This window comes from Mesocricetus auratus, unplaced genomic scaffold, assembly GCF_017639785.1.
Source record: "Mesocricetus auratus isolate SY011 unplaced genomic scaffold, BCM_Maur_2.0 Super-Scaffold_100003, whole genome shotgun sequence".
NCBI classification, from domain to species: domain Eukaryota; kingdom Metazoa; phylum Chordata; class Mammalia; order Rodentia; family Cricetidae; genus Mesocricetus; species Mesocricetus auratus.
In genome coordinates, this window is record NW_024429188.1 from 119,787,709 (window position 1) to 119,801,633 (window position 13,925).

Sequence of the window (13,925 nt, forward strand, 5' to 3'; positions counted from 1 at the left end):
CTCTTGCCTGACACTTTTTTCATATTTATTTGTGTAGGTTTCTGGCAAATAGTCATAAATCAGTTCAAACAAGCATTTATATTGTATGGGTCTGGAGACTAGTAAGTCCATGAAGTTCAAGGACAGAGCCCTCATGATATACTCATTTATCTACCCTACACATTCATCCTAATACTTTGGGATATTCGGCCTTATGTTTTAACATCAGAAAAACATTTCAGATGATATTTAAAGTTAAGATGTCTCTTCACATGTTTATGAGGTTCATTTACCTGTACCTAACTAGTATATTTTAAGAACCTTTTATATTTGTAGAAACAATAGAAAATCCCCTTGGATGGAATACAGATAAGCAAATAAGATTTTAATCTGAAATACACCAATCTTTCCTTTTTTATTATTAATTTTATGGGGCAACATATTTTGGTCATTTTTTTCCCTTTCCTCAACTCCTCCCAAACTTTCTTGATTTAGTTTTATTTTATAAATTTTTTAAATTTTAGAATTTGAAGTTTGTAAATGCTATTTTTCCCACACAGTAGTAGGTATATTGGTACAGGATATATCTGTTAATATAGAAATTGTATTTCTCTTCTGTAAACATCTGTTTTGTTTTAAATATCTAGAAAGATTAAATATGAATTTGTAGTTGGATGTAAGGAATATGAAGGAAAAAGCCCTTTAATGATAATAAATTATATGATACAAATTAAGTTAATCATTCAGCAATTGTTTAATATTTCATGAGCACTGTTAGTCCCTAGTAAAAGATATTTAATCTTACCCCTACTACATCATTTCTTTCATAATGATACACATTTTTAGAATAATATAGCCATCTAGATACAACATGATATCAGACTTCATAGCACAATATACTGAGTGAGAATATGTGGGTAGAAGATTGGCTATGAAACTTGATGTGAAACTTCAGTTTAACTATTTTTTGTAAAATGAAAACATTTGAGAGAAACATTGGAAAATAGTGGAGGTGGAGATGCTTAAGTTCTACTTGCATTCCTTAACCAACCTCTCCTCCTTTCTGTCCACCCTTCTCTTCTTTGGTTAGGTATCACACTGCATCCAAAGCTGGATTGAACCTCACTGTGTATCCCAAGTTGACCACAGACTCATGATTCTTCCTGCCTCAGCATCCCAAAAGCTAGAATTACAGATAAATACTATCATGTCCACCCGCTTCCCTACTAATCACTATCTCTGTGCCCAGCTTCTATTTCTTCTATGCATAAATGTATAGAAAACAAAGTAATTGTATGTTTATAATACATTTACATTTAACATGAAATTTCTTATATAATGCTCTCTCTTTTTAAGACAGTCTTGGTATTCTAAAATTTTCAGGCCCTTCTGCCTACCAAGAGTTGAGATTACAGGCATGAACCACCAGGCCAACCTAATACTCTTATTTTATTGGTTTTATAGTAATTCTAAGTGAACCATATTAAGTTAATTTCTATTAGTAGACATTTAGGTTATGTCTAAATTATGTTTTTCTGCATTTATATAAGCTGTTTTCCTGTGTTTAGAATTTTTTCTGAAACTAGATTGACAAAAAATGAAGTTACAGAGTCAAAAGTTCTAGCATTTTACTATTGAGTTAACTGAGCTGTTTTGTTAACAGAACTTGTTTGATACAGAGGCTGACAAATACTCAGATGCTTTGAGAAATGAATGAAGCGTTGTTAACTAAGACCTACAGATGGGAGCTTGAAAAATTGTTGTCCTTCTCATTTTAAAAGCTCAGGATCATGGGTAGTTTGCTTATTTTTCTTTTGTACTTCACATTCCCTTCTGCCATATGAAGACAGTGATATCTGTGGGGGAAGCACCTTGCTCAGGGCCATAAAGCATGTATAGTCAGAACAAAATTGAGGTCTGGCTTCTGGGCAAAAATTCTAGCTTTACCAAGGCTTGATACTTTAGAATTATCTAAGTATGAAATGTTAAGTTCCATTCCATAATGGATATTCTCTTTATTCATTTGTCATTTTCAGCCTGAAGCATAAGTGATAACTTCAAGAGTCATAACATATGTCTCAACCATTTTGCTTTGGTTGTAATCTTATATCCATTTCACAGCCATGTCTGTGCTTCTTTTGCACTATGTCCTAAAGTTGCTTGAAGGTACTAAATGCATGAGCAACACCCATTACTGCTGGTTGTAGGTTTAACTATATCCCTGGAACTGGAGTTACAGGTAAGTGGTCTGATGTCAGTATTGGTATCTGAATTTGGGTCCCCGCAGGAGCTGTATGACCTCTTACCTGCTGAGCCACTTCTCCAGACCCTATTGTTTCTTTTTAATCAATTTTTATTCTCTCTCTCTCTCTCTCTCTCTCTCTCTCTCTCTCTCTCTCTCTCTCTCTCTCTCTCTCTCTCTCCTTCCTCCCTCCTTCCCTCTCTCTCTCTCTCCCTCTCCCCCTCCCTCCCCCCCCCCTGTGTGTGTGTGTGTGGGGTGTATGTTTGAATGCTCTCAAGCCAAAAGAGAGAGTCAGATCCTGTGGAGCTGGAGTTATAGGCAGTTGTAAGCTACCCAATGTTAGTGCTAGAAACTAAACTTGGGTTCTCTACAACAATAGTATATGCTCTTAACAGCTGAACCATTTTGCCAGCCAAACCCCTTCCTACTTGAGTTCCTTAACAAAATATGTTTGGAAGATCTTTTTCTTTCTGAATCCAAAGACAAGTGATTCAGTTCTAGTTTGAGATTAGAGATGCATCTACTACAAGATAAATGGTTTTATTGGTTTATATATTAGAAATTGTTTATATTGATTTATATATTATCTGCACAGAGTTACTTTGAGCTTTAAACAGTTTGTTTGAAATTCAAACAGAATATTGCAGGTTTCATCTGCACATAAATACTTATGTAGATTATTTTGAAGTTAAATTAAAGAATATAGTTTTGTTTGTGTTCCTTTGACTCTTGACAGGCTTTTCTATAGTCATATTAAGCCATATGGATGAACCTGATGTATACAGGACTTTTCAGCAAATTGTTTAAAAGATACTATGCCTTGATCATGATTTTGAATAATTTGTGCTTTGGATATATGATAATTCCATTTGCTTTTTGAGTTGCTGTGGTTTGAGATCATGTGATGGAAGCTTCATCCTGTATGGCAATGATGAGAGGTGGTGTACTATAAGAGGCTATCTTAGTTACTTTTCTATTGCTGTAATAAAACACCTGACCAAAGAAACTTAAAAAGAAAGCATTTAATTGGGCCTATGGTTCCATAGAGTCTATGATGGTAGAGACCAGAACAGTTGAGAGCTTACATTTCAAGTACAAATAGGAGACAGAGAAAGTACACTGGGAATGGCATGAGCCTTGAGTACTCAAAGCCCATACCTAATGTTGCACTTCCTCCAGCAAGGTCACACCTAATCCTTCCCAAACATTTCCATGAACTGGTGAGCAAGTTTTCAAATATGAGACTTTTGTGGTGGGGCAGGTGTGTGTGTGGTTCTCATTCAAACCACCTCAGAGGGGCATCCAATGAAGTGTATTAGAGGTACTGCCCTCAGACAGGAATAGTGCTTGTAGAATCCTGTTTTTGTTTGTTTGTTTGTTTTGTTTTTGTAAGAGTACATTATAAAAATATGAGCCTGGCTCTTGACTCTCTGACTTCTTGTCTTGCAACAGGCTCATTCTGTGATACAATTAAAGGACCACTTAACAGAACTAAGATTTTGGCATCATGCCTTTAAACATCCATAATGATGAACTAAAGAAACCTCTGTTCTTTATAAAGCACCTTACTAAGCCTGAATCAGAAATATGACACAAGGGTAATTAGGGGTAGACAGTGATCAAACAGGAAATACATTTCAGATATTTTTAGTTTCTTAAGTAAACCCATCTTAGCCTAAGTAATTTTGAATTCCCCAAATCATAACTGAAATATAGAGAGTAAAAATAGGAAAAAAGCTGGGCGTTGGTGGCACATGCCTTTAATCCCAGCACTCGGGAGGCAGAGGCAGGTGGATCTCTGTGAGTTTGAGGCCAGCCTGGTCTACAAAGCGAGTTCCAGGACAGCCTCCAAGACAATACAGAGAAACCCGGTCTCGAAAAACCAAAAAAAAAAAAATGTAGGAAGGTCAATGAATAACAGTCTCTTGAATTTCCTTCTATTATGTTCAAAGGTACTTTGGTGCCTGGCTGGACTAAATTGAGGATGAACTGCCTACCTTTCATTCTCCCCTGCTCTCCTCTCTCCTTTCCTTTTTTCCTTTTCTTCCTTCCTCTCTTCTCTCACCTGCTCCTCCCTCCCCCTTTTCTATTGTTTGTGGTGATTTTTTTCTAGTCTCAAAATTCAGGCTTTCAAACTTGCTATATAGCTGAGGATGACCTTGAATTTCTGATCCTTTGCCTCTACCTCCTAAGAGGTTGGAATTATAATAGATGTGCTCCACTCTGTCTATCCAGGCAGTTATTTCTCAGTGAAGTAGTTCAGAGATGAAAATGAAGCTTTTATCTACTTCCAGCTGTGGTGGTACCTGCTTGTATCTCAGCACAAGTTCAGCCTGAGCTACCAACAAGTGAACAAATAGCTAGATTTTGTGCATGCCTTATCATTCTAATTTCCGCAAGAGAATCATTAGTTCAAGGTCAGCTGGATCTCAAAACAAAACTGATTGAAAAAAATGTATTTGTGGAATCACCAAATCAAGGTATTTAATGTGTTCTACTATGGGGTTTCTATTGTGACTGAAGAGTTGGTCCTACAAGATGGCAGTGTTGAAAGTGCCAAGGAACCTTTGTGAAATAAGGCCTAATGAGAGATCTTTGAAGAACTTGAAGCATGTCCTCTGAAGATAGTTCTTAGGAGGGATTTGTTTTAAAAGAAATATGTCTGTCCCCACCTAGCTATCTCTGCTATTGGTTTGAGAAGTAACCCCTTGGTTTCTTCTGCTATTGCTGTTTGCATTGTGAAGTAAAACAGAAGTGACTTTTGCTAAGCCTGCATCATACCATTTGAGCTTTTAGCCTCTTAAAAAAAGTGGAGAAAACCTGTATTGATGGGGGAAGTCCTTCTGTGTATGTGTTTGTCTTATTGGTTGATAAATAAAGCCTGTTGGCCAATAGGGAAGCAAGATAGGTGGGACTAGGAGATAAGGAGGAGTCTGGGAAATGTAGTCAAGAGTGGAGAGTCACCAAATAGGACGTGAGAGGAGTAAGGGGTTCAGACCCTTTCTCTGGTGAGAGAAAACCACATGGAAATACTCAGATGAGCAGTTATGGGTTAATAATTAAGTCAGAGCCAGCTGACAAGAAATCATAGCAAACAGCCAACAGCTTCTTAATTAATATAGCGTCCTGTATGTTCATTTGGGACTGATGTGGCTCTGGGACCAGGCTGGTGGGAAGAATCTTGTTACACTGCATAATGTAACTCAGCTCAGGTTATTTCATTATGGTAAGAAGCTGACTAATAGCCGGGCGGCGGTGGTGCACGCCTTTAATCCCAGCACTCGGGAGGCAGAGGCAGGTGGATCTCTGTGAGTTCGAGGCCAGGCTGGACCGACAGCTTCCAAAACAATACAGAGAAACCCTGTCTCGTAAAAACCAACAAAACAAAACAAAAAAAGAAGCTGACTAATAACTCCCATTCTCTTGTTGGTGTATGTCTGTTCTTGTTGAGTGAATATGGGTATGCATGTAGAGGTCACATTTGGGTGTCAGTCCTTGCCTACATTAAGACAGGATCTCTTTTATTGTTCACTACTGCTTATGCCAGGCTAACTGATCTCCAAGCTTCCAGAAATTTTCCTGTTTCTATCCCCCATCTCGCAGTAAAGGCACACTACGATTACAGACATGTGCTGCTTTGTCCAGCTTTGGGTTCACCATGGGTTCATGGTTTCCAAACTCAGGTCATCAGACTTGTGTGGCACTTTATCCACCTAGCCATCTCACTAGCCCTACACTTCCACTTTTTTATTTGAGGTAGTAACATTTAGAATGTTTTTTAACAATTTTCAAATACACACAGTATTATTAACTATTGTCACTACATTATCCAATGATGCTTTTGAATTTATTTTTCCTAATTAGAATTGTGTGATCTTTATCCAACATCATGTTATTTTCCATACTCTCCAGCCTCTGGTAGTCAGCATTTTACTCTGTTTCTATGAGTTGGAACTTTTAAGGTAACATTTGAGAGTGATTGTGTGGTCCTTGGCTTTCTGTGATTGTCTTATTTCACTTAACAAAATGTCTTCTAGCTCCATGCATATTGCCACAAATAACTTAAATTTATCCTTTTAATGGCCAACTAGTACTCTTCTATAATTTAACATTTCTTTATTGAATATTTGGGAATGTCACATCATGCACCCTAATTCTGCTCATCTCCCAGTCCCTTCATATCCTCCCCTCATGCTTGCAGTGCCCCCTCAATTTTTTTAAATCAAACTAAATGAAACAAAAGGAAAAAGGAAAGGAAAACAAAAGCAAGCAAGCAAACAAAAAGCCTCTTTGCTTCTCCATCTTTCCTTCCACTCCAATACCTCTCCATTAGTCTTGGTGGCATTGGAAATCACTCGGTACACCCTTTTGTCCAATCAGCTTTATTTAACAAATATTCATTGCAATGAGTCAGTAGTCTGTTTCAAGGCCTCTGAATTTTGGTAAACCATCATTACTGGATCCTCACCAAAACTCTTAGATATCCTGCAACCACCCTGACCAGTCCTTTCATGAGCTCCAGCAGGTTCTAGATAGGGTAGATGTTAGGGTGGGCAACACCGGACCCCACTGTGTGCCTGGGTAGTAGTAGTTGAACTGCTCAGTCCAGGCCAATGGGGCTGTCCTCCTCAGGTGAGTGGTGGGGCCTGCTCCACCATGCCATCTGGATCAGTTCTTCAGCCATGATGAGGGGTGGACCATATCTCCCCAGTGCAGGGGGTGGGTAGTTCTCCCATGAAAGTCAGGGCCAGCCCTCTTGCCGCGTCCAGTGAAGGGCAGGGTCAGTGAAGGGCAAACTGAGAATGACCCTCTGATTTTGTCATACATGGTTTCTATGCCCCTTCCCCAGGTGACATGGACCACAGACATAAAAACAGACCCCAGCTGCAGCAGGACCACAGACCCAACATGGCCCTCAGCATCAGCTTAGGCCTGGACAACATCCTGGCTCCAGGTCAAAGCACAGGCCACTAAGATCAGGATGGCTCTGGTGGCATTGCCCTTGGGCACCATTAAGGCCATAGGTAGTGGCCCCAACAATGGGATTCCATGTAATCTTTGGTGGCAGCACAGACCCCGGCTATGGTAGGATCAAGGACTCACCCATGGTCCTCAACAGAAGTAATGGTCTGCTACCATTGCCCCAAGTGGCAGTGCAGACCACTAAGATTGTCATGGCCCCAGTGGCAGCTTGGCCCTTGGACAATAATAAGGCCCCAGGTCTAGACATCCACGTGGAATTCGATGGAAACAGGAACCTTGAACAATAACACAGACTGGTTGCAGTAGGGCCATGGACACTGACACAGCTCTGGTCAGCATGTCACCATGGCATCAGGTAGCAGCATAGCCCACTCAGAGCTACATGGCCCCTGTTGTAGCATGACCCTCAGCCACTAACATGAACTCAGGTGACTGACCTGACCCCAGGCCTACACAGACCTCGGTGGCAACATGGACCATGGCCTTCAACACAGACCCCAGCTGTGATAGGACCACGGATCTAGACATGGTCCTTGGAAGCAGCCCGGGTTTGGATGTTATCATGGACCCTGTTAGTGGTGCTAAATAGTATTCTAATGTGCATATGTACTAAATTTTTCTTATACATGTGCTAATGGACATGGCTCACCTCTTTGTTTTGTTTGGGACTCAGGAACTAATGCAGGCCAGACAAATGCTCTTCTGCTGAGCTACACTCCTGTAACTAATGCAGCAGGAAACATGGGAGTATAGTTTCATCTTTGACATACTGATTGTTTTTATCCTTTGAAAATACATTGAATAGCAAGACTGATAGATTATATGATAGTTTTAGTTGTTTGAAAAACTTCCATGTTGTTGTCTAATTTACCTTCCCAATGAGAGTACACAAGGTTTTCTCCATATTCCTAGGAACGTTTATCTTTCATCTCTTAAAAAATTAGCTACTCTGATAGATGTGAGGCAACAACACTTATGGTATTGATTTGTATTTCTCTGATTAGTGATGTTTATCACTAATGATGTTTATCATTTTGTCATAAGCTATTGTTCTGTTGTGTCTATTGAGAAATTTCTATTCTGGTACTTTGCCTACTAAAATTTTTAACTGTCAAGTTTATATTTCCTAATATATTTTTCTATTATGGTTTACAAAATATTAGTATGCTTTATGAATTTATTTTCCCATTGCACTTAGATGATTGCGTGAGTATCCCTTTGGCATACTGATTTTTTATCTTTTAGATATTGACTATCTATTCTGTCTCCTTGGTCTGTGTGTTTATTTTTATTCAGTATCAATCGATTTTGAGCTTGTGTGTGTTGGGGGGGGTGTGCTCCTTTATAAAGCTTAGAATTTCTGTCTTGATTTTTGTGAAAAGTGTCATTGGAATTCTAATAGAAATCAAACTTAAATCTGTACATTGCTCAAGATCATATAGATTTTCTTCTTGTTTTTTGAGATAATGTTCCTCTGCATAGCCCTAGTTATCTTGGAATTCACTCTGTAGGCCAGGCTGGCTTTGAACTCAAAGATCTGCCTGCCTCTGCCTGCCAAGTACTGGAATTCAAGACACATGCCACCACTATCTGCATAGATATTTTATCACTATTCTTCTAATCTTTGAATGCAGGGTATATTTTTATTGATTGACTACATTTTTCATGCATAGTCTGGTTAAATTCATTCATAATTTATTTTTGTAACTATTGTAAATGGGATTATTTTCTTGATTTCTTCAGATAATCCATTGTTAGTATATAGAAATGGTACTGATTTTAAAAAGTTAAATTTCTTTTGATTTTTTAAAATTAAATGTATGTTTGTGGGTATGATGAGTGCAGGTATCTCCAGAGGGTAGAGGTGTTGGATTCCTATAGATCTGAAGTTACAGATGGTTGTGAGCTGCCCAGTTTGGGTGCTAGGAAGTGAACTGAAGTTCTCTGGAATAACAGTATATGCTCTTTAACTATCGAGCTGTTTCTCCAGTCCCTAAATGGTACCGATTTTAGTGAATTGTTCTGCTATTGTTTGTTTTGCTTTTTTTGAGACAGGATCTTATTAGGTAGCCCAGACTTGAACTCATGGCAATTCTCCTGCCTCAGCCTCCCAAGTGCTCCAACTATAGTCATATAACACCATGTTTGTCTTTGATTTTTATATATTGATTTTGTAATCTGTAATTAAAAAATAAATTTTAACAGTTATTGGTTTATAATTTTATTCTTGTGTAGCACTTTTTTTCATTGTATGTTCCAACATGTGTGTGCATATGAATTCAGAGACCAGAGATCAGTTTCCAGTATGGTTACTTAATTACTTTCCATCTTACTTTTTGAGACAGGATTGATAATTTGACTAAACTGGCTGGCCAGTGAGCTCAAGGGATCCTCCCATTTCTGTCTCTCCAGTGACAAAATTACAAACATTTGCTATTACACTCAATTTTTAAAGTGGGTTGTTGGTTTTTTTCTCTCTTTTGGCTCTTGGAGGCTTGCCACCCAGCTCTCAAATGAATCACACAGATTTATTCTTTCTTATGAATACCTGGTCTCAGCTTGGCTTATTTCTGTCCAGCTTTTCTTAAATTATTCCATCTATCTTTAGCCTCTGGGCTTTTATCTTTCTCTATTCTATATACCTTTCTTTACTTCTTACTCCATGGTTTGCTATGTAGCTGGGTGGCTTGTTCCTGGTGTCCTTTTTCTGTATTCTTTTCTTGCTTCCCTGATCTTCCCAGATTTCTCCTCCTATTTATTGTCTATGCCTGCCAGCTCTGCCTATCCATTGGATGTTCAGCTCTGTGTTAGAAAAATCAGATGTTTTAGACAAAGTAGCATAGCTTCACAGAGTTAAACAAATGCAACATAAAAGAATGCAACACATCTTTGTATCATTAAACAATAATTCCACAGCATAAACAAATGGGTTCTAGGAATTGAATTCATTTCCACATGCTTGTTGAATAAGCACTCTATTGACTGAACTATCTCCCAGTGTCTTCTCTGGATTTTTCTTTTTAAAATAAAGGTAATGCTGGCCTTTTAAAATGAATTGGTAACTATCCATTTCTTGTCATTTTTTAAAAAGAATTCAAGGTAATGTTAGTTCCTCTTCAAATGTTTGGTTTATTTCAGCAGTGGGAGATGTCTTATTACTTGCTGCACCCGCTGCACAGCCTGTATCCGAGAATGTGCGGAGGGTGTCGGGATTGATGACACAGAGACCAGAAGGCTCCTCAAGAAGGCTCTCCCTCCAGAAAAGCTTCTGCTCCCTCTCTTACCCCTGGCTGGTTCTGCTCTGACACCAGAGACTGACTTGGGTGGGTCAGAAAAGGTGGTTAGTCTTTGGAAAAGGTCGAGGTCAGGGCGTTCCAGTGGGCAAGCCCTTTTCAGGAACTTATTGCCCCAAGTAATTGTATTGTTTTTAGTAAACATGTTTTTAGTAAACATTGTCTTAGAGCTGCCTGGTCCCAGGCTGATGGGGAAGTGGGTCTCTGGCCAAGGTCTGTTGTCCCCGCAATTCCCCCTTTTTTATTTTCTAATGAGGCACTCCTGTCTTAGATCAAGTAGGGTCACCCTCCCTGGTCCATCTTTGGGAGACCTGGCAACCCCTGTCTTAGGCGGGAGGTCTCTTCCCCACAGGTTGTCTGTCATTGGAGAACCTCATGCTTAAATCATCTGTAACCAGACTTCATGGCTACCGGGACTGCCATGGGCTAAGCTGAGCAATACTTGGTTACAGATCTCTTGCCTCTGGAACAAGGCACGTTTGAACACGGCATAAAGCCAGAATGCCTACCGCCACTGCCACCATTTCCAGGACCCCCATTGACATAACGCCTCTCCATCACTGTACCCATCCCCAGATCTGGGCCATAACATTCTACTAGCCTTCCTCTGTTACAAGGGTAACCCGCATATGATTTACAGTTACAATTTGATGGTCAAAACAGTGATAAAGTTTACAATCATTCCAAGATCTACTCAGGAAAGCATTTAGAAAGTGCACTTGCACAGATACATTAGGTACAATAGTTGATGTTACACCTGTAGCATTATAAAAAATATGAACAAGAGGCTTGTTGCACTATCCACAGAGCACCAATTTGTTCCTGTGGTGATGCCATTTGTTGATTTAACATCAGTAGCCTCAGCTAAATATGTGACTTGAGCCAAAGTCTCCTTTTTGTCGCACTAGGACAAGTTGCATTTCTCCAGAAAAATACACTGGCATAGGCATGATTCCAGTAACAGGAACCATCAAGGCTGATATTTCAAGTGACCGTGTCCTGTTCAAATACTGAAAAGGGGCTTTTGCCACTCATCACAGTCCATACCAATTAGTACTTAGCTCTAGGGTATTTATTGCTGTTGTAGACGAGATAACACACATTCATATTTTAGAATCACTTAACAAACCACAACAAGGTCTTAAGTATCCCAAGCTGGCCTATACTACATGATTAACATACTTACTAATATCAGCATGCTCTATAGTTCATTTTAATTATATGTTCACCTTAGAATGTAAGTTTTATGAGTAGAATTTTTGTGCTATTCTTCACCTATCTCTGGTACCTATAACAATGCTTAGCAAATAGTATCCTTGCATGAGTGAAATATTGTTTTAAAGCACTAATATGCCCAAATACTTAGAAAGGAGTCAGTGTGGCTGCCTCATGAAGAGAGTATGAGGACAAATGTCACTGAAGTTGCTGTGACTATGAAAAATGCTTATGAAATTTTTGTTGAAAGCTATAGAAATCTAAGTGTAGAAGTTTGAAAATTTCTCTGAAACATGCTTCATTTTGCCCCCAAGGAAACATTAAGCATTATTAAATTCAAAATTAACTCTTTCCATTTTGCCTCTTTTACTTCCTTGAAATAAAATTCACTTTTAGGTTTTGGTTCTATTTCCTTCTCCTCCAGTTAAGTTTAAAACTTCAAGGAACTTTTGGTATGTGGTTTTTGTTTGATTGTTTTGTTTTTTGAGAAAGGTTCTCACTATATAGTCCTTGATAGCCTGGAATTTGCTTTGTGTTATAACCTTGAACTCAGAGTTCCACCTGCCTCTGCATCGTAAGTACTGGGATTAAAGATCTGCACATAATATCTGGTAGATAAAAAGAATCATATATGCAGTAGACACAGTTATAAAATATCATTTGGTACAATATATATGTCTATGGTCTTCAAAATGCAAAGATTTCTTAATGTTGCTTAAATGAGGTAGAACAGTTTTCTAAGAGGAGATATTTGAGTTGTATACTAGTAGGTTGAATTTACTTTAAAATTAAACAAGGTAAATTACTTGAGTTCCAAGCTGTAAAAGAAAATCATACTGTTAGTGAACTTTAGAAAATAAGAGTATATCTTTCTCTTGTTTTCCTGTTAATGTTTATCATATATAGTGTTTGGACTGTTTATCTTAATATTACTGCATTTTGAGAATCATGTATTCTAGTTATAAATTTTGATCAGCTATTGCAAATATTTCCTCTAGGTCAATGACTCATCTTTACATTTTCTAAAGAGTCATTTGAAAACCACACACGCACACACACACACACACACACACACACACACACACACACACGTGCATGTGAACATGCATGTGTATGGGCATGCAAGTGGAAGACAGAGGACAACCTGAGGTGTTATTCCTCAGGGCACCATCACCTTGTTTTCTTTTTAGATAAGGTCTTGCAATAGCCTAGAATGCATGAATTAGGCTAGGCTGACCGACTGGTCAATGAACAGTAGATATCTGCCTGTCTCTATATTCCTAGCACCTTGGGTTCTAATGATTGAACTCAAATCCTAATGCTTTCAAGACAAGCGTTTTATCAATGAAGCTATTTCTCCAGCCCCTCAATTTTGGTTAAGCTATGCTTAATTAAGTTTTAAAACTGTCTACTGTGTTTCCTTTATTTACATTTTCTACTTTTCACTAGAAATGTAGTTTAGTGCTAGATTGTTTGCCTAGTATATATAAGGCCTGAATTTGATTCCCAGCACCACAATAAACAAACTACACACACACACACACACACACACACACATATATATATATATATATATCCCTATTTGGTTTATTATCTCTCCTCTCTCTACCACCCTCTCAGGTTTTGAGACAGAGTGCCATGTATTCCAGGCTGGCTTTAAACTTACTATGTACCTGAGATGACCTTAAACTCCATATCCTCCTGCTTCCATCTATTGAGTATTGGAATTGTAGGCATGCCCCAAGATGTCAAGCTTTCCATTTAGGTTCTTTTAGATGTTTTGACTTTAGCTCTTTAGTTCTTATTCAGTTTCAATATATGGGATGAAAAAAATGTCAAGGTTCGTTTATTTGCATAAACATTCTCAATTCTTTCAGCATCATTTTTGTGGTGGCTTTGTTTTTTGTTTTGTTTTTGTTTTTGTGACAGGTCTTTGTGTAACCCTGGATGTCCTGAGGCCGGCCTCAAACTCATAAAGATCCACCTGTCTCTGCCTCTTGATTTCTGGAATTAAAGGCATGTACCAAGTTTCAGTACTCATTTATTAAAAATATTATCCTTAGACAAAATATGTATCAGCAAAGAAAATGGGGGTGATAGGAGAATAAATTTGGGCTGATTCCTTTATTTTGAGTTTTGATTGCTGTCCTATTCTATTGCTATGGTGAGACAACATTGTTATAATTTAAGAAAAGTGCTGCATGAGAGAAAGA